General features: G+C 38.7%; 1 long non-coding RNA gene across 1 annotated transcript; it reads left to right on the forward strand.

Moving 5' to 3' along the window:
* Positions 1-357: 357 nt before the first annotated feature.
* On the forward strand, positions 358-19,810 carry LOC140731035 (uncharacterized). The gene is made up of 3 exons (XR_012099722.1): positions 358-484; positions 1,686-1,781; positions 18,934-19,810. It is a non-coding gene; the product is annotated as an uncharacterized lncRNA (long non-coding RNA).
* The last annotated feature ends 752 nt before the right edge of the window (positions 19,811-20,562 follow it).

A 20,562-nucleotide genomic window follows, 5' to 3' on the forward strand; every position in this document is an offset into this window, starting at 1 on the left:
AATGATCACATGGATGCCACATAGCATGGGAACAGGCCCATTGGCCCATCGATTTCACGTCGATCACTAAACATCTATTTACACTGATCATAAACCTGGCCCAGTCTATATTGTTTCCAAATTTCAGAAAGTTCTTCACCACCCACCCCCACTCCCCACTACCACCTCATATTGCATATCCCAACCATACCTCAGAAAACTTATAGAGGGCAGCTAATCTAATATTTTTGGAATGTGGGAGGGAATTGGAGCTTCTGGTAGAAGCCTACCTGGTCATAGTGGCAAATATTAAAAAGAATAATTCTGCAGATCCTGCAAAATTACTACACACTTTTTCTTTTTTTTTAACAGAGTATGTACTCAACCAGACAAAGATAGCTTAGCAGGTTGAAGTTAAACTGAATTTCTTGCTGGATCATTTCAAACAGCAACAAAAGATTTACCACATAACTGTTGATCTGGAATCTCATTTAGACACCAGCAGGTAAGACAAACTGCCGCTTCCTTGAAGGGTATTAGTCAACTGATAGTTTTTACAATAATCCATAAGTTTAACCCTTGCATTATTTATTTCCCCAATCTCAAACCTATTTAATTACACATCCCAGATGCTACAGAAGTATTTGAAGTCCTGATTTATCAGTCTAGTCTAGGTTTCTGCATTTGCTAAACAGTATCATGACTATAATCCTACCATTCCTCTTGGTAAATGATTGCTACAAGGAAAAAAGAATCATTTGTAGCTGGAAAACATTTATAACTGTTCCTCGCCGTAGGTTCTTGAAGGAACTGATTGAACTTATCCCACTGGGTACTCTTTAACCTTTAATATTTCCTGTACTCTCCCAGAGGCTCGTGATGATGCTCCAATACATTACCATACACCTGCCTTTCCAGATTCTTATTATCCATGAGTGTCTTTTCCCTCTGGACTCTCAATAACCCAACATCTCATTTCTACAGCAACAAATTTGGCCTTTTAGCCACTTGTAACATTTGAAAATAACAGGCTGTCAGTGATTCTGATTGCCAGTACTGAGGATTCAAAGTTTACACTTCAGTAGCTTCAGGATAATCATTTTCATTTACATCAGTAAAAACCTTGTCTCAGTATTCCCTGACCCAACCTAAAAAGATTTTAATTCCCTATGACAAATTAGTGCTTGGGCTTATTTCTAACAGAACACTGAACTTCAGATATACCCTGCAGGATCTTAATCAAAATAAAATACAACCTAACATATTGAGCTGACTTAACAGCATTTCATAATTTCTGCTTCCGTTATTCTTTATCTGATTTGAAAATGTTATTGCTGGTTTAATCATTTAAATTTGTCTTGAGGAATGTAAATCATGGTTTAAGGAACTATTTCACTTAACCTGAAGTGACACAGCTCTTCAAAGCCAGAAGAAAGACTTGTGACTAGATTGCTGGCTTGTTTTGCAAAACAGAAAATATTAAACAAAATGAAATCTGAGGAAAATGGTTTATTACAAACTTACTAATAAACAGAATGCACAATCATTATGCTATTTAAAATTGTGCATCATTTTGATAGAGAACAACTTTTCTTTGGGTAGTTGTTAATTAACAACAGTGAGGAGAGAACAATGAAGAGCATAGGAGGATAATTTTATTTGTTCAATATGTTGCTAAAGTTCAGAATACATTTCTTCAAATGCAGAAGGAAGCACATTGCATTGTAACCTTCAAAATTGAAGTGGCTATGCAGTCGAAAAAGCCTGCTGGTTGCATAGTGACATCCGCACTGGATTTCGAGGTGAGTGGTCCCAAGTTCGAATCCGGCCGGCTACTTGCACGCTTTCAATCTGTGCTGGGTTGAACATTGAGCTAACAACTCAGCCTCATAAAAAACAGACAAAAATTCTAAAGAAATAGCAAGGTTGCTTCATAATGTGCCATAAGGTGTGGAAAGGAACAACAACAATATGTTCAAAAAGGGGGGCAAAATAGAGTGCAGTGAAAAAAGTGAAGGGGCGTGTGGACTAACTGAGTCACTTTTCCAGAGACTTGGTTCAAAATGGACTGAATGGCTTTCTTTATTTTAGATGTTTTTGTAAAATGGTGCCAAATTTATTGTAAACATCATCCTGTTTTGCATTTTAATATTTTGATTTATGCACTATTTTAGTTCCTTGGACAAGTTTCACAGGAAATTGGCACCAACAAGAATGTGTCAATTTTCTATTTTTATTGGCAAATATTGAGATGATTGTGATTTTTTTTTCCCATGGATGTATTGCCTTGTTTACTTTTTATTCTGTTTATGGCAGCCAATGTATAATTAAGTTCTATTTTAACATTTCTGTCTTACTCAAACTGAAAGTAGCAATTATAGAATTTAATTCATCCTTTTTTCCTCCTAAATAGCCATTTTAAACAACATCTGTGGGTCACTTCCCTCTTTACAAGATAAAGCATTGAAATCTTGTGTCTTTCTTCAGCTGGTGTACAGATATGAACTGAACCAAACTTATTGGTTATCTTCTTTTGCCATACAACATGAAAGCAAAAAGAAACAATTCTTCCTGCAAAGTTATTGTTAAGATTTTTAATTTTGATATCTCAAATTTTAGAATTTATTTAAACCTTACATCCATCCCACAACATGTGAGAGTAAAAATCTCTGCATTATGACTCCGTTGCAATGTACAGACATGTGAGTTTAAAAGATGAGGCAGCTTGTAGGAAGAAGCTGTCCGTAAGCCCTTTGGTCCTGGCTTTAATGCTGCAGTTGCATTTGTCAGACAGAAGCAGCTGAAAGAGTTTATGGTTAGGATAACTGGTGTCCCCAATGATCTCCCATGCCTTCTTTCTGCACCTACTATTACAAATGTCCTCAATGGAGGGTAGTCCACATCCACAGATGCGCCGGGCTGTCCATACCACTCTCTGCAGTGCCCAGTGGTCAAGGTTGGTGCAGTTCCCATACCAGGTGGTGATACAGCCGGTCAAGATGCTCTCAATTTTGCTCCTGTAGAAAGTCTTGAGGATTTAGGGACCCATGCCGAATGTTTTCAGTTACATGAGCTGGAAGAGATGCTGTTGTGGTTTTTTTGAACAAAGCCCATGTATACAGCTGTGGTGAGATTTCCCCCGATGTATACACCAAGGAATTTGAGACTACTCATCCTCTCAACTGCAGACACATTCATCGGGCCAAGTTTGTCTCTGTTCTTCCTATAATTTACAATTAGCTCTTCTGTTTTTCGGACATTGAGGGAGAGGTTGTTATCCTGGCACCACTGTATTTGATCAGCAGGTTGCAGCTGTGTATGGCAGTAGAGTCATGGGTGTAAAGAAAGTAGAGAAGGACACTCAGAAGACAACCCCGGGGGCAGGCCAGGCACCATCTACAGGAAGAAGCACTGTCGAGAAAAAAGGAGGGGGGGGTGGAGGATAAATAAATAAATAAACAAATAAGAGATGAGGTAAGGATTGGAGGGGGGTATTAACGGAAGTTAGAGAAATCAATGGTCATGCCATCATGAACATTGATTTATCTAACTTCTGTTAATGCCTCCCTCCACTTCTTACCCCATCCCTTATCTATCTATCTATTTATGTATTTATTTATTTAAGTGTGCATTTATTTATTTATTTCCCTTTTTTTTCCTTCCTCTGTCCCTCTCGCAATCACTCCTTGCCTGCTCTCCATCTCCCTCTGGTGCTTCCCGCCCCCTTTCTTTCTCCTTAGGCCTCCCGTCCCATGATCCTTTCCCTTCACCAGATGTGTATCCCTTTTGCCAATTAACTTTCCAGCTCTTAGCTTCATCCCTCCCCCTCCTGTCTTCTCCGATCATTTCAGACTTCCCCCTCCCCCTCCCACTTTCAAATCTCTTACTATCTCTTCCTTTATTTAGTCCTGACGAAGGGTCTCAGCCTGAAACGTCGACTGTACTTCTTCCTATAGATGCTGCCTGACCTGCTGCATTCCACCAGCATTTTGTGTGTGTTTCTGTTTCTGTGTTTTCTTTCTGCTACTATGCAGAAGTGTGGTGTTTATGTGGTGTTTGTGAGTTTGACGGTTTAACTGCATCCACAGATTTGGCTACTTTGCATGTCATGGTGAACTGTTGTCTTCTTAATGCTGAGTATCAACGTTTGTATATTGTAACATCAGTCCTGACAACTTAGCACTTTGATCAAATGGATCTATCTGAGACAAGTACTTCTATATCCAAGCAGCAATCTTGCTTTCCCCAGCATAAAGCTCATTCATCCATGTTAATTTTTAAAGTTTGATATGTGTTAAAATGTGTTGCAATATCACTTGCTATTTGGCACTTTCTTGCAGACATTAATCTTACTTATGGCATAGTCCCAGACTCTCTCAGCATGTGGTTAGGACCCAACTTGGGAATGGAACATTTTTTAACAACGGGCCCATCACTGTGCACATGCATACAATTTGAAAAACTCAACTTTTAAAGTTCTCATTGCATCCCTCATTGTCCACTGTGCATTGCCTTCTAAAATCTGTAGGGGAATACACATTATTAGCAGTATTTCAGTTATTCTTAGATACCACTAAACCTTTTACAACATATTCATCACTTTCCTGTTCTCCTCTGGTCCAGGCTAATTTTGCTGAATGTTCCAAAATAGAAATTGTACCTTTGAACATTAAAATCATTTGGATTTGGTCTACTGTATATAGATTTTGGCTTTGAAGCAAAGCCATATTAGTCCCTTGAAACCTAGAGTTTATTGGGCAGACTAGGTTCATATGTAACCCTCCTGCCTACTGACCCCATGCATCATTTTAACAGCTAACAGTGTAGCAGAGTAACATTCGTAAATGTAATCAACTGTAGTCTATATGTTGTGTTGACATTACCCCTGTAGGATCATTTTGAGACCTTTCTCTACAAAATCATTGTACTCAGGTTAGTTGACTCAGCTGTATCTTGAGATCTTTTAAACTTTCTTTCATTCAAATTGCAGTAAATTTTTAAAAAACTCAAAGAAACAGATGTTTCTTTTTCTTAAGTCAAAACAAGGTAAGAATCTTCTTTCCAAATTGAAACAAGGTCGTGCAATAACTGGTTCTTAACAATATGAAAGAAGATAAATACACTTTCATATCCTGCATGTTATTAACCTAGTAAGAATAAGGAAAGTTCTACCAGGATGTTGCCTGGACTTTGGGGCTGGAGTTAATGGAGAGGTATGACTGGGACATTGATCTCTAGAATGTAGGAGATTGAGGGGTGACCTGATAAAGATATGTAAGAGAAGGATGGGGCATAGACAGGTTGAATGCACATAGTCTTTATCCCAGTGAAAGGGTGCTGAAACCAAGAAGGCATAAGTTTAAGATCAGAGGTGAGAGATTTAAGACCAGAGGACCATAAGATATAGGAGGAGAATTAGGCCATTTGGCCCATCCAATCTTCTTCACTATTGCATCATGGAGATCCAAAGAGATATTAGGAGCAGCTCTTCATGTTAAGGGTGGTGTGCACATGGAACAAGCTTCATAAATAGTGGTTGAGACAGGAACATTAGGAACCTTTTAAAGGCATCCAGATAAGAGGTTAAGAAGGCTGTGGGCCAAATGAGATTAGGTGGGGTACAACCAGCATAGATTAGTTGGTCAGAGGAGCCTGCAGTAAGATTTTATGACTCAATCTATATGAGGAATTACAGATCATTTTTATAATGCAAAGTTAATTTGCTTTGATATAAAAGTCCTTTGCTATTTTGCTCGGAAGTTAGTAATTGAACTGGTAGGTTGTTTAGTTATGAGGTTATATTCATACCTCACACTATTTGAAATGCATTGTGATTCTGCTTCAAGGTAAATGCAGTAATACTTCTAACAGCAATGCAAACTTACGGTTCCATATGCCTGACATTTGTTGATTGAAAAGTGGAAGAGGATATTTCCCTTGTAACCTAGATGAAAGTTAAATTATAGGAGGAAATTTACTTTGAATATTGTTGCAGAAAGCTTCATTGATTAGTTTGGTCCAAATTAATTTTGGCTAACAACTGATGGGAATGTAGAACACTTGCAATAGGAGGATTGTGGCACGCTTGTTAAACACAGATTAGAGAATAAGTGTTTCCCTCTGGTATTATCATGATGGAGAAGTGAAGGAGGGACAAACTGTAATGTCCTGCCTGTGTGCACAATGATGCAAATATCTAAACTTGAGAGTAAAAATAAACTCAAGGTTTGTTTTTCAGTAAGTAAAACAGTGAGATAAGAAACAGAATTGTCAACATCCTTTGTAATAAATGGAATTATTATATATTGCATTCACAAGAAAGTCTGCAGATGCTAGAGAATCAAAGCAACACACACAGTATGCTGGAGGAACTCAGCAGGTCAAGCAGCATCCATGGAAATGAATAAAGATTCAACATTTTGGTCTGAGACCCTTCTTCAGTACTACTGAATTTAAATATGTTCTATATATTTTATTTCAGTATCTAGATATAAAGTTTTGGAGAAGGAGCCGTGTGAAATTCTTTCATTGCTGCAAGAAGAATTCAGATTCAGATTCAGATTCAGTTTATTTGTCATTTAGCAACCACAAATGCAATGCAGTTAAAAAATGAGACAACGTTCCTCCAGAATGATATCACAAAAGCATATGACAAAACAGACTACACCACAAAAGCCACATAACATTTGGCAATCCCCAATCCAGAGTCCGGAGAGCCTGCTGCGTATTAATATCGCGCTACCATCTTAGCGCGTTTCCCAGAAAGGAGCTCCAAATCCACCAGACAAAACAAGACCAAAAACTAAAGCTACAAGATCTGCACAAAACCACATTGTTACAACATATAGTTACAACAGTGGCATACAATAGCATAATTGATTAAAAAAAAACAGACCATGGGTACTGTAAAAATGGTCCAAAGATGTTAAAAGACTATAAGTTCAAAAGATATCACCACACAGTTTCCACAAGTCCCCAGGGTCCTGACAGACTCGCCATCCCATGCCGGCGGCAGAAGGGAATACCCTCTCTATGGACTTCCACGGCGCCGCCCGACTCAGTCTCGCAGACGCAGCACACACCGAAAGCGACCTGACCGCAGCGGACTCCGAGACTGTTGAACCTCCGAGCCAACGACCATCCCCTCTGGTGCAGCTTCTCCGAGCACCATCCTCTGCCGAGCGTATTAAGACGGCCCTGCCAACGGCCATCGGCAACGCGACCCCAAGGACTGGGGGCTTGTTCTTCCCGGCAGAGACCCGGACCTCACAGCAGCAGCAGCAACAAAGAAGGTCTTCCTGGAGATTTCCAGATGTTCCTCCGTGCTCCCACGTCCATTTTCAATCGATTATGATTGCGCACGGCACCCCACTTCACAAATAACAGATAATCAGCTCTGGAGTGGCCGCTGCAAGCTGCGTCGTGCTGCCATCTTGGAATTATCTTGGAAATAGATGGAACAGTCAGCCAAGACTAAGTGTTCATAGTGTACTGAATAAGCAAGTGTGCCAGAAAGTGACAGGTGTCTGGAATGCACTGCCAGGGTAGGTGGGGAAAGCATATACCATCTCTATAGGCAAATGAACACGCAGGAAATTGAGGGGTATAAACCACATGCGGGCAGTTTAAACTAGCATCATGATCAGCATAGACATGTGGACTGAATGACCTGTTCTTGTGTTGTTTGTTTAGTGTTCTAAATGGGCCTTGTGTACCAGAGAGTCCCAAGATTATTTCCATATTCGATCCCTCGTCTCTGTTCTGTACAAATTAGATAACATCTGTCTGGTGCATAATAGTGTTCCTAAAACTGCTATCAAAGCCAGTGTTTCAAGGAGGAGAAAATTTGTACTGCCGCTTGTGTTGCTAACAAGCATTCCCACAGTTCAGGGCAGGACAAGACTGACTTCACACGTTTGCAGCTGTGTGTCCTGCTACCTCTCTCTAGTGGTTCGATGTGCAAATCATTGCCAATTAAGGGAAAACTCCATGAGGCCAACCCCAATAAGAAGTCAACAATTTCAGACAGGAACTCAGTTGGATTAATTGACTGATTCCATTGTTAAAATCAATGTGCATGAACTAATGTTGATTGATTTTCAGAAGACACTTGATGTGGTACATCAGAAATGGAAAAACAATGAGTGTGTTTTGTGGAACAGATTTCCCTTCAAGCTCAATGGCACTGAAGTCATAAGTCACTACAAAATCAGTACATGCAAGCAAGGAAGAATTATTTGTGAGAGTCTTCAGATTGTCAGCATACACAGTTGTTTTCGTGCTTAATTTAAACAAAGACTGAAGAGGTGATGATCCACTTTGATCCACCATACTAGGCCTCCATGCCATTCTCAACATCCGGCATATAGACCAAGATTAGAGGCCTTTGTTTTCAACAAGACCTGACATTTAAAACTGCTGTATGGTCCTCTATTTGCTTTTATCCCCCAATCTCAAGAACTTTAAACATTCTTGGGGCTGAAGACCTTATCCAAATTTTTTGGTCAATCTGATAAGATTTGTTGAGTCGGTTTTGACCTTACAATTACCCCTGTTTCTGGTCTAATGGGATGTGTACCTTGCCTAGTATTGTAGCAAGCTTTCTCGAGATAGTTCACACTAGTGTACAGTATACTATACATTTAAAACTACAATTAACATACTGCAAAAGTAGGTTTTCTTAATTGCAGCTCTTGATTATTAGAGTCTGATGCTTATGAATAGTTTGTTATTAAAACAACTCCACTGTAAATCTTTCATTCTCCTTTGACCCATGTAGACTAAAGGGTAAATGTGAATTTAACTATACATACATCAGTGTTTGCCTCCTCTCAGTTAGAAAAGGTTATTTTGTTGTAATGGTGAAATGTCACATCCAATTGAAATCAAGGAATCTAGCAGAAGATGTTTGTCGATCCATGCAAAAATCTTTGGAACTTATAGTAGTATAGACATGGGGCATAAAATAACTTTATTAGAGCAGTGAAATTAGATTTATTTAAATCTTTTGCCACATTCTACTTAGAATGCAAATAGAATATGAAAGTCGTTCCATTAGTCAGGGCAAATTTATTTATTTATTTAGTGATACAGTAAGGAACTAAATGGTGTCAAAATGTTTTTTTTTGTGATGCATCTTGTGTGGTAGTGCAGTGGGTACTGCTTGTCACTCTCACTTTCAGCTTGCACCACTGGCTAGCAGTCAGCGTAAGTCTCTCTCTGCCAGTACACAGCCTCTCCAATAGCAAGCCTCATGTAGAGTCTCCTCACTAGCGACATACAGCAACTGAACTCCTTTTGGACTCAGGCTAAACTGCAGAGGAGAGCAAGGAGGTCTGGCCCCTGTACACATAGCACGCAAGCCCACCGGTGTGTGGACACACACTGGTGCTCGTGAACTAGATCCCCCACTGCGGGTAAATAGCCCAACTGCCTTGTGGGCAGCCTGGGGGAGATTAAGGCTACAGGAGTAAACCAAGACAGCAAATCCACAGTGGAGCCCCTAAGGTGACTGGATGCCATTGAACATCCTTCTGGCAGCTCCTGCAGCCAAGATAGTCCCAAACGTATTGCTTCATAAGCTTTCCTTTGGATTACACTGGTGAGGACAAGACAGGGCATCTCAGGATCTCCATACTTTCTCCTCAGACTTGTGATGATGATCGTCATCACCCATTGTCCTTCGAGACAACCACGGTGCCGAACAGATCCTTCTGGCCCAATGAGCCATACTGCCCTGCAACCCACCAATTTAACAATAGCCTAATCACAGGACAATTTATAATGAACAATTAACTTAATAACTAGCGCATCTTTGGACTGTGGGAGGAAACCGGAGCACCCAGAGGAACCCCGCGTAGTTCATGGGGAGAATGCACAAACTCCTTACAGATAGCATTGGAATTGAACGTTGAACCCTGGAATGCTCTGGACAGTTAGTGACGTGCTAACTGCTAGACTATTGTGGCGCCCCAATTTCTGATCAGTTTGTTGATGAAGGAGATGTATTTTCATGTTAAATATAAATTAAAGCATAAAAACATTTTTCTTAAATTTGTTTTATCAGATTTCATTGGATCCTGTCATCTCCTGGTGTTGTGAATTTGGTAAAAGGCTTCAGTGAGAAAAACTTTTAACTTCTTCAGTGCCTAAACTTCATTTCTCAGTTCTGTTTCCAATTTACTATAATTGAGTCAAATGTTACCTCCAGTCACTTAGAATTGGTTGTTACTCGACAGTGCAGATGTGGCTGATGGTAACAAACATGTTTTCATTGCGAAGTAATGAGACATCCGAAATACAGCAGATTGTGGTAAATACTATGTACCACAGTTTGAGAAATTGAATGAAAGGGAAGATTCAGACAATTAATAATAATTAAATCTAATCAACTACGCATTATTTCCATGGTTATTTTAATTCTCTTGCATCTGCTCCTCAGGTTCCATTTTCTGAGGTTCAAGGTATACTCAAACAATCCTATGATAAAGAAGTATAGAACTGTGCCAACCAGAACATGAGTCACTGATCAGAGGATACAAAGCCTCCTACCTACCCTTTTGAGGATAGTAGTCATGTGACTAATACACTTACGTTTCTGGTCATTGTAAATTCCTAGATATTTATTCTAGGGAACTTAGAAATACCAATGGTCTTGGAATGGTAAATTTATATGTTCTGAATGCTACTTGTAACTTGCTACATATCAGCCCAGACCTAGTGGTGAATCTGCAGAATTCTCTGTCCAATGTATCAGTGGGGAATACCTCAGAAAGTATACTTATGGCAAGTGGGATATATTTTTGCATAGTAGGGGAATTAAGGATTATGGGGAAAAGGCAGGTAGGTGCAGATGAGTCCATGGTTAGATCAACCATGATCTGATTGAATGGTGGAGCAGGCTCAATGGGCCAGATGGCTTACTCCTGCTCCTATTTCTTATGTTATTATGTAAATGACTTTCCTGAATTTTCCTGATTCTCTGAGGCATTCTTGCAGTATATGCTTGGACTGGGATGATTTATCTCTGACTACCATGGTCATCTTCCTTTGTATGAGGCATGTTTCCAACCTCTGGAGTAGTTTTCCTTTGAGGCCTGTCAACTTTAGTGATACCAGTGCCCCTTAATGCTACACACAAGTCACTTGCAGCTTTATCACCTCTCCTCTGGAATTCAGATCTGTCAATGGAAGTAGCCCTCCAACTATCAGTTAGTTAATCTGCTGTAGTAGCACCCCTGAACATAATTAGACTCCTGTAATGTATGGACATTGGACAAGCAGAGATAATGGTCTCACTCACTCATCAGAACTTACAGATACCAGCAATTTAGAAGTGACCAAATGTCTTATCAAACTCTTGATTATTTATTCCACAGGTTCCTCTTCATATCATCATCGCTCTCCCTTTAGGCCAGGAGTTCATGGACCCCTCAGTTAATGGTAAGGGTCCAAAGCATAAAGAAGGCTGCGAAACTCTGCTTTAGACTATAATAGAGCATAGAACAGTACAGCACAGGAACCTGCTCTTACGTCTGTTGATGGGAACATGAAAGTGGCAGCTCTGATTTGACTACTTTTACCTCAGCTTTTGTACCCTTGAGTCCTTCATCATTCTCAGTTCTTTGATAGTCAAGTTTATTTGCTGAATGTTATATGCTTACTTTAATTTCTGCACATTGGGTGTTTGACGTGACGACTTTCTTTTTCCTAATGGGTTCTATTTGGTTTCTCTGTTGTGTGGCTGCCTGTAAAGAGACAAAGCTCAAGGTTGCAAATAGTTTTATGTCTTCTCTTCATAAAGACAAACTTGGTGTGGGTTTATGTTAGAAAATGTTATTACAGAACTACTGTCAACCCTTTGTGTACACAACCAGTCACCATTGCAGCTTCAGGTTCTGAATGAACCCCTCGCATTGCCTATTGGGAACTGATGTTCTTTATTATGAACACATAATAACACATACAGTATACATATTTTGATGATAAGTGTACTTTGAACTTTGAACTTTCCAGCATAGACAAACATAAACACGTAAGAAATAAAAACATGATTAGGGCACAGGGCATCTTGAACCGAGTCCGCAATGCATGCCATACATTCACCATCTGCACATTCCAATTGTTTGCCTGTATCCCTTGACTCGGGAACGGTAACAATTTACTTAATCTTCAATATATTCATTCTCTCCATTCTAGGTTAGAGAATTCCAAAGGTTCAGAGCATTCTGAAAGAAGAAGTTTATCTTAGTTCCTTTCTAAATGAATGATCTTTTCCTTATTCAAAAACTATGCCCCCTTGTTCCAAACACACTTACAAGGGGATGCACTCTCTCCATCCTCACTCTGCTAAGCTCCATTAGAATTTTATGTATGCCAATGAAATCAGCTTAGTTCTTTTAGACTCCATTGATTATAGGCCTAGACTGGTCAATAAGTTTTCATAAGGCAATAGTTTCATCCCAAGATTCAGACTGGTAAAACTCTTCTGATGCATAAGAACATACGGATATAAGAAATAGGAGTGTGATCGGGCCATCTGCACTCAATAAGATCATAGCTGATCTGATCATGGACTCAGCTCCACCTACCTGCCTTTTTTCTCATAACTCTTAATTTCCCTTCTATGCAAAAATCTGTCTAACTGTGTTGTAAATATATTTCATGAGGTAGCCACTACTATTTCCTTGGGCAGAGAAATTTGCTACTCTCTGGGAAAATCACTTACTCCTCTTCTCCATCCTAAATCCATTCTCCACATCTTGAGGCTACGTCTCCTGATTCTAGTCTCACTTACCAGTGTAAACAACTTTCCTGACTTTATCTTATCTATCTTTCTATAGACCCTTCATAATTGTATGTTTTTCTATAAGATCCCCTTTCATTCTTCTGAATCCAGCAAGTATAGCCACAGGTGATTCAACCTCTCCTCATAGGCTAACCCCTTCATCTCTGGAAAATACAAAACTCATCTTTTCTCTAAATGTCCAAGATGTGTAATCTCTGTTGCCTGTTCCATAGTCATGTTTGAAATGGCTATTAAAGTTGATGATCTGTCTGTGGTTTACATGTAGGGCACCAAATCCTTTGGTTCAGACCACTGCATGAACATGCTAACATCTGTTTCCATGAATGATTATGAGCTCACATAAGACATTTTCTTCCCTACTGAACAGCAGCAACAACAACAACAACAGTTCTTCTTCATATATCAAGAACTTCTATTTGGAAGTAACAAATAGTGACTACTTAAAGGGGACCTCTCAATGTTTTACTCAGGGTACCAGACAGAGCAAGGAGAGGGTTCTCTTCTCCTCACTTTCCATCTCAGCAACCTGGATATCCATCTGACCGATTCTCTCGGTAACCAGGCAATCAGATGGCTTTATCAATAGCTTCTTAAAATAGAAACCATTACAGAGATACAAACACAAAAAATGCTGAAAATTTTCAGCAAGGATTCATTGTGGACTTCAGGAAGGGGAAGTTAAGGGAACAAACACCAGTCCTCATCAAAGGATCAGCAGTGAAAAGGGTGAGCAGTTTCAAGTTCCTAGATATCAACGTCTCTGAAGATCTATCCTAGGTTTAACATATTAATGTGATTATCAGGAAGGCACAAGAGTGGCTATATTTTATTTGGAATTTGAGGAGAGTTGGTATGGCACCAAAGACTCTCACAAATTTCTACAGATGTACCATGGAGAGTGAAGAGAGCTTTTCTGGCACTGGTAACCTACTGGAATGGATGGAGCATTGATAGACTGTTTCCAAGAGGATTCACGGCAGGAGTCTTGATCTCAAAGCTGATGTCCACAGTAAGAAGCTGGGTTAGAAATCTTCACTTAGCATGAGAGGATATTCTGGATATTCACTTTTTTTTCTCATGTTTGCTAATCAGAGCTTTCTAAACACAGCAGCTGCCACTTGAAAGATCACAAACAGATGTAAATATTCTTTCAACTAATATTGTTCTGTTTAGCTTTTGGTCATAAAACAGGAATCAGTCTTTAGTTCTTAAAATGTAATTGGAAAGCAGGAATCAGCCTGATGTTAAAACAATGATTTGCAAACAATCTCTGTTTATAGCACAGACGCTCTGTCTGTGAGAATTAAGATGCTAGCACACAACATCCTGTCTTATTACTCAAGGATACATTATAAGTCTGGGTTATTTCAAACAGAAAAGCTGAATCTTATGTAGCATAGTTCAAGAAAGCTGGTAGATCAGATGGGTAGTGTCATTTATCATATCAGTAAATGATGCATTTATAGTTGGGAGTTTTATGTATTCGAGAACGTTAGATTTAACAGCATTAATTTTAAACTGTGAACAGTATGTGAACATTGTGTGAACATTAGCCTGTGGTCTATGTTTCAAACATGCTTTTAGACAGTTTGTGTTAAAAGGGCATCTGAGGAAACACCGTATATGTGTGAAGTCACCCAAGTGGAACAAAAAGATTTATAAATGTAGAGAACAGTTCAGACTTATTAGAAATAGAGTAAGGAACATCAAGAAATGTGAAAGAAACATGGGATATACTAGAATCCATTCCTCTGGCTTCTTTTTATTGTGATGGATAACTTATTTATCAGCAACTCTTTGATATGACTTTTTAGCTTACAGGAATTGGTGCTGTGTTTTGGAAATCCTTTGTCATATATGCTTTATGCTTTATCCTTTGTGCTTAAGAAATGGATTGTAATTTGGAAATGTTTAAGATAGAATTCCTCTGTGAGTTATAAATGTGTTTTAAGAAGGTTGTTTGCATTTAAACATGTATCACTGAAAATAACTGAACTATGTTTTAAACTATTGTTGGTGGGAAAGGTAGTGAAAAGGAGCCCACCACTCAAATAGTGGGCATTGGCAGCAAAATTTGCCATGGAGAATAGACAGTGAAGTAAACAAGGCTTTGAAGATTGGGTACTTACAGTATAATCTTCCTTCTGTGAGAGTACTCATTGCTATTCATATCAACTAAGGCTTAAGCTCTTCATTTGAATTTAGAAATTCATGGTCAACAAACCCAATATCATCACAGACCAAGTGATTTCCCAAACTGCATCAAGTTTCACCACCTCCTACTCTGTCTTGATATTCTCCAACCTGACAGCGTCAACACTGATATCTCTAACTTCTGATAACCACTCCCCATTTACCCGTCTTCTATCTCTCTACCTTCTGCCAGTTTAGGCTCCTCCCCCTCTCCCCACCCTTTAATTCTGTCTCCTTGCCTCTTTCTTCTCAGCCCTGATAAAGAGTCTTGGCCTGAAACATCAACTATTCATTTCCCTCAATCGATATTACCACACCTGCTGAGCTCCTCCAGCAATTTTTGTTTTGTATTGCTCTATTCCAGCAACAGCAGTGTTTATTTTGTAAGCATTATGGACATAGTTATTCCATTCACTCCTCCTCTACCCTCTCTGCAACTTAAAACAATCTTTTTTGTTTGTTTGTTTTGTGGATCTAATGAACGATTTTTGATCTGGAATGTTAACTCTTACTCTTTCTACATACGCTGCCTGACCTGCTGAATGACTTCAACAACTTCTGTTTATGTTTGTATATCTTATTCCCAGCATCTGCAATTTATTTTTTATTATTTCTGTTTACTGGCATTAAGTGTTGACTTTATTTAATAAAGTACTTCTACTAGTACCTCCATCTTTGTGACTTAAAGGATAAAAGCATCATATAATAGAGTGCAAGTACTGGATTAAATACAAGATTTTCCTTGTGCTAGTAAGTCAGTGTACCTCACTGATTTCAGTTGTTGTCATCACTTTTGTATAGAACAACTCAGTAATTGGAGCATGATGTTAAAGCTTTCACATAAATGACAGCACATTTTGCACCTAATGGCAGTTTTAGGTGTCAGGAACTGATACGAATGGAAAAAAAAGCTCTATCCATCAACTTCTCACTCTATTCTTTTCCACTTGGGAAATTATTTAAATTATTAATGCAGGAGTCAAACAAGTCAAGGACCATCATCTTGTGTGTAAAAAAAAGTCTGCTTTTCCCGTAATGCAGATGAATGACATTAGAAATGAAAGCCCTAAAATCTTAAGCAGCTGTATAACCAGAGTGCTTGAATAGAAAAATCTCACCTTTCACTGCATCTTGCTCATATTTATTTGTATTACAATTCATGTTAGTGATAGGATCAGTAAAGCACTGACCAGTTTTCAGCCAGTAACTATCTGATGCCAATGGTCAGACTTGATTCCACAAAGAAATTTCAGTAAACTGCTTAGGATGTGTTCAACCAATTCATGTCTTGCAGCCAGTAAATACTGAAAACATTTGACAGGTATAGATGATTCATATTCTGTGTGTTGCATATACCTAATATAATGCCCTGGTTAAGATTTCTACTGCCATGCTGTGAGGCATTTTAGTTTAGCAGTTTTCTGTAAAAGCAGTGGAAAGTGTGTTTCGGCTTTGGCTAAGGACAAGGAGCCATGTTGTCCAACTTAGGAATGTTGCGTCAGCCAATCAGGATTGTGGGATGTGAGAGAAGGTTCTAGAGAGCTGAGTGGAAGAGTTTTCTGAAGGTCAGTAATCTAGTTTGGGGTCTATTGGGGTGCAGTGTGGAGGGAGGAGCACCAGGGAAGACGCCTGGAGGATCTGAGCTAAAGGGGAGATCCGATTGCAAGGAGTGCTTCTCGAGACATAGGATTCCAAGAAGGGAATTTCTATCTGTAGTTGGTAGTGACAATTCAGCACCATGAGTAAAAAGATGCATCCCTATGTACTCCAAAATGAGTTCCAACATTTATGTGCACCTTGGACTGGTTTAACTGTAACAGGTCCTTTCGTTGTGTTTTCTTTTTTTTTTCTATTAAATGTTTGTAAATATACTTTCTTTATAATTTTATATGGTGTACAATCTATTATTTCTTTGCAAATGATCATTGTGTTTTAGCAGTGTTAAACAGCATTTGCTCAAATTGTGGTTCCTTTAATCAAATTCACAATGTTTCTGTTTGGTTGAATCTAAAATCATCCCGACCCTAGAGGTATATTGTTTATGAAAGTTAGCCTTCATTGAGCAGAGATACCTAACAAGCCAAGTTTGTATTTGAACCCTGGTGAGAGGGGTACCCTACTGTGCAATGCTGATCTAAACAAGTCTTTTATTATAGCTATACCTCACTGTACATGTGCTCATGCCAATAAACTCAAATTGACATGATTTGTCAACTCTGGAAAGAGGAATTACAGGTCCGATACCCTTCATAGGAAATATTAATTTTGTTTCTCTTTCCACAGATGCCTCTTGAGTTGATGAATGTTTCCAGCATTTTCAGTCCTTTTTTTTAAATTTCAGATTTCCAGAATCCACACTCTACTGAAGTGTTCCCACAACCAATGATCTCACTTTAAGGACTCTTTACCTTGTTATTTCATGCTCTCGTTATTTATTGCTATTCGTTTATATTTGCATTTACACAGTTGGTTGTCTTTTATGATCTACTTACTCTATCATTGATCCTGTATATAGTTGCAATTCTGTAGATTTGCAGAGTATACAAGCCTAAAATATAATCTACATGTTGTATGTGGTGACATTTATATACGCTGATAATAAATTTTACTTTGAACTTTAAATTTTCAGTTACTAATGTCTCTGTAAATTATTACTAACTTTGCTTTCAAATTATCATTACTCTATATGAAATTCCAGGCACCCTTTCCCCACATAATACAGCATATGGGGAAGTGTGAGGTGATGCACTTCAGTAAAAGGAATTGGGTCTGAAATTGTGAGAAACTGCAAGTGAGTGAAGTTCAGAGAGATCTAGGTATTCTAGTGCATGATTTGCTAAATGTTAGCTGTTAGAGACAATAAGTAGTGAAGTAAGCAAATGACACATTGGCTTTTATAGTGGAGGTGTTTGAGTTCAAGAAGATTTTGTCACAGTTTTACACAATATTGATGAGTCCACTCCTGTAATACTGTGCATAGTTTTTAATATCATAAGACATAGGAGCAGAATTAGGCCATTTAGTCCATCTAGTCTGCTCTGCCATTCAATCATGGCTGATCCTTTTTTCCCCTTCTCAGCCCCACTCCCCTGTCTTCTCCCCGTAACTTTTCATGTTGTGTCCAATCAAGAATCTATTAACCTCTGCCTTAAATACACCCAACAACCTGACCTCCACAGCTGCCTGTGCTAATAAATTCCACAAATTCACCAGCCTCTGTTTAAAGAAATTTCTCCGCATCTCTGTTTTAAAAGGACGTCCCTCTATCCTGAGCCTGTGCCCTCTTGTTCTAGACTCCCCTACCATGGGAAACACCCTTTCCACATCCACTCTGTCCAGGCCTTTTAACACTTGAAAGTTTTTTAGTGTCCTTACATAGGAAAGGATGTAGTAGCATTGAAGGCGATTCCGCCAAAGGCGATTCAGCAGGATAATTCCTGGCATGAGAGAGTTGTCCTATCCAGAGAAGATGGATAGTGTGGATCTGCAGTTATAATAAACATATAAGATTTTAAAAAGGCTTAATATAGATGTTGAGATGCTTTCCTTTGCGGGATAGTCACAAACAAGGAAACATAGCTGCAAAATAAGAAGAATTTAAAACTGAGTTGTGTAGAAATTTCTTCTCTCTGAATTTTCTGCCCCTGTGGGTGGTGGACAATGATTCATTAGAAGTTGTAAGGTTGGAGATGGTATTTTTATGGAGAATTGTACAGGGCAACATGATGACATAGGTGTCAGAACAATGTTTTACTGTACAGGAAACCCAGGTTCAATTCCCATCATGGTCTGTAAGGAATTTGTATGTTCTCCGCCTGACCACATGTGTGGTGATATGTAAGAACATGATTGGAGAGAGTTCTGAGCATGCACAGGAATGATAGAAAGATTGAGAAACATGCTATTGTAAAAACATTGTGGTTGTTGTTAAATAAAAGTTCTATTTCTTCCAGAACATGGTTCTTTTTTAGTAACCCATGGTACGTATGAATATAAAGAACACAACATGGTGTCAGAAGTCGGTCTGGAAGAATAATATGTTTCCTAACATGGGAGAATCGAAGATAATTTTCTGGAAAAAAGAGTTTGAGCTGTTTTGGTGTTTGCTAAAAGTTTTACAAATGGAAGGCTTGCAGCCTTCATTGGCACTTCAATTGTCTGGAAATGTAGCTGAGAACTGGAGAAAATTTAAGCAACATTTTCAATTGTATTTATCGGCGATCGATGCGGATCGAAAACCGGAAAAACAAAAGTTGCGGAACTACTCCATGTAATAGGTGACAACGCAATTGAGGTATATAATCATTTTGTTTTTGAAAACAGAGATAATTTAAAGATAAAATTGATAATGGACAAATTAGAAACATTTTGTATACCGAAGCGTAATGTGATGTACGAGATGCATAGATTTTTTTACATGTACGTAGAGAGCTGGTGCAACTATTGATCAATATGTTACTGAGTTGAGACACCAGAGTAAAACATGCGAGTTTGGAGAACTGACAGACTCTCTCATTAAAGACAGAATTGTTTGTGGCATTTTGGATAATGGTCTGACAGAAAGATTGTTAAGGGAACAAGACTTCGACTTGGAAAAAGCTTTGATGCTCTGCAAAGCTTCGGAAACAGTGACATCACAGGCTAAAGAACTTTTCATTGAGAGCTGCAACCTAGATGCTGTGAGGAAGTGTGAACATATTAGAAAAAATAATAAAATGACAACAAAACTGACAGAGAGCAAGACATCATCTGAGGGAAAAAAGCTATGTGATCGCTGTGGGTGGCAGCACCATCCAAAACAGTTTCCAGCGTATGGGAAAATGTGCAACGACTGTGGGAAGAGTAATCATTATTCACGCTGTTGCAGAAGTAGAAAGAAAATAAAACAAGTAAATGCAGTGCTTGAAAATGAACTTGAGGAGTTTTATATTGATATGCTTCATGAAAACAAATAAAGTAAGAATGACTGGACTATTCCATTGCAAGTGAACCAAAACAATATTCTGTTTAAACTTGATACTGGAGCACAAGTAAATGTCCTTGCAGAATCTGAGTTTAATGCATTAAAGCCAAGTCCAAAGTTACATAAGACAAATATAGAAGTGACTGGGTATTCAGGTACAGACATTCCAGTTAAAGGATTATGTGTGGCAAAAGAATCACATAAAAATATTTTGCACACACTTTCATTTGTGGTGGTGCCAAAGGATGTACAGTCAATACTAGGTTTATCTGCCTGTGAGAGACTGAATTTGGTGAAAAGAGTCTTAGTCCTGGACAGTGACACAGAGTCAGAATACAGTGACTTGATGAAAGAGTATGAGGATTTGTTCAAAGGGCTTTGTTGTCTTCCAGGAGAGCACATGATTAAAATTGACAACACAGTGCCACCCATAGTACATCCATGTAGAAAAGTACCTTTTGCATTATGTCATCAACTGAAAACTGTGCTTGACAGAATGGAACGGCTAGGAGTCATTAAAAAACTTGATGAACCAACTGAATGGGTCAATTTGCTTGTCTTTGTTGATAAGAAAAATGGAAAACTGAGGATTTGCTTAGATCCAAGAGACTTGAATTGA

This window comes from Hemitrygon akajei, chromosome 7 (genome assembly GCF_048418815.1).
Source record: "Hemitrygon akajei chromosome 7, sHemAka1.3, whole genome shotgun sequence".
NCBI lineage: Eukaryota > Metazoa > Chordata > Chondrichthyes > Myliobatiformes > Dasyatidae > Hemitrygon > Hemitrygon akajei.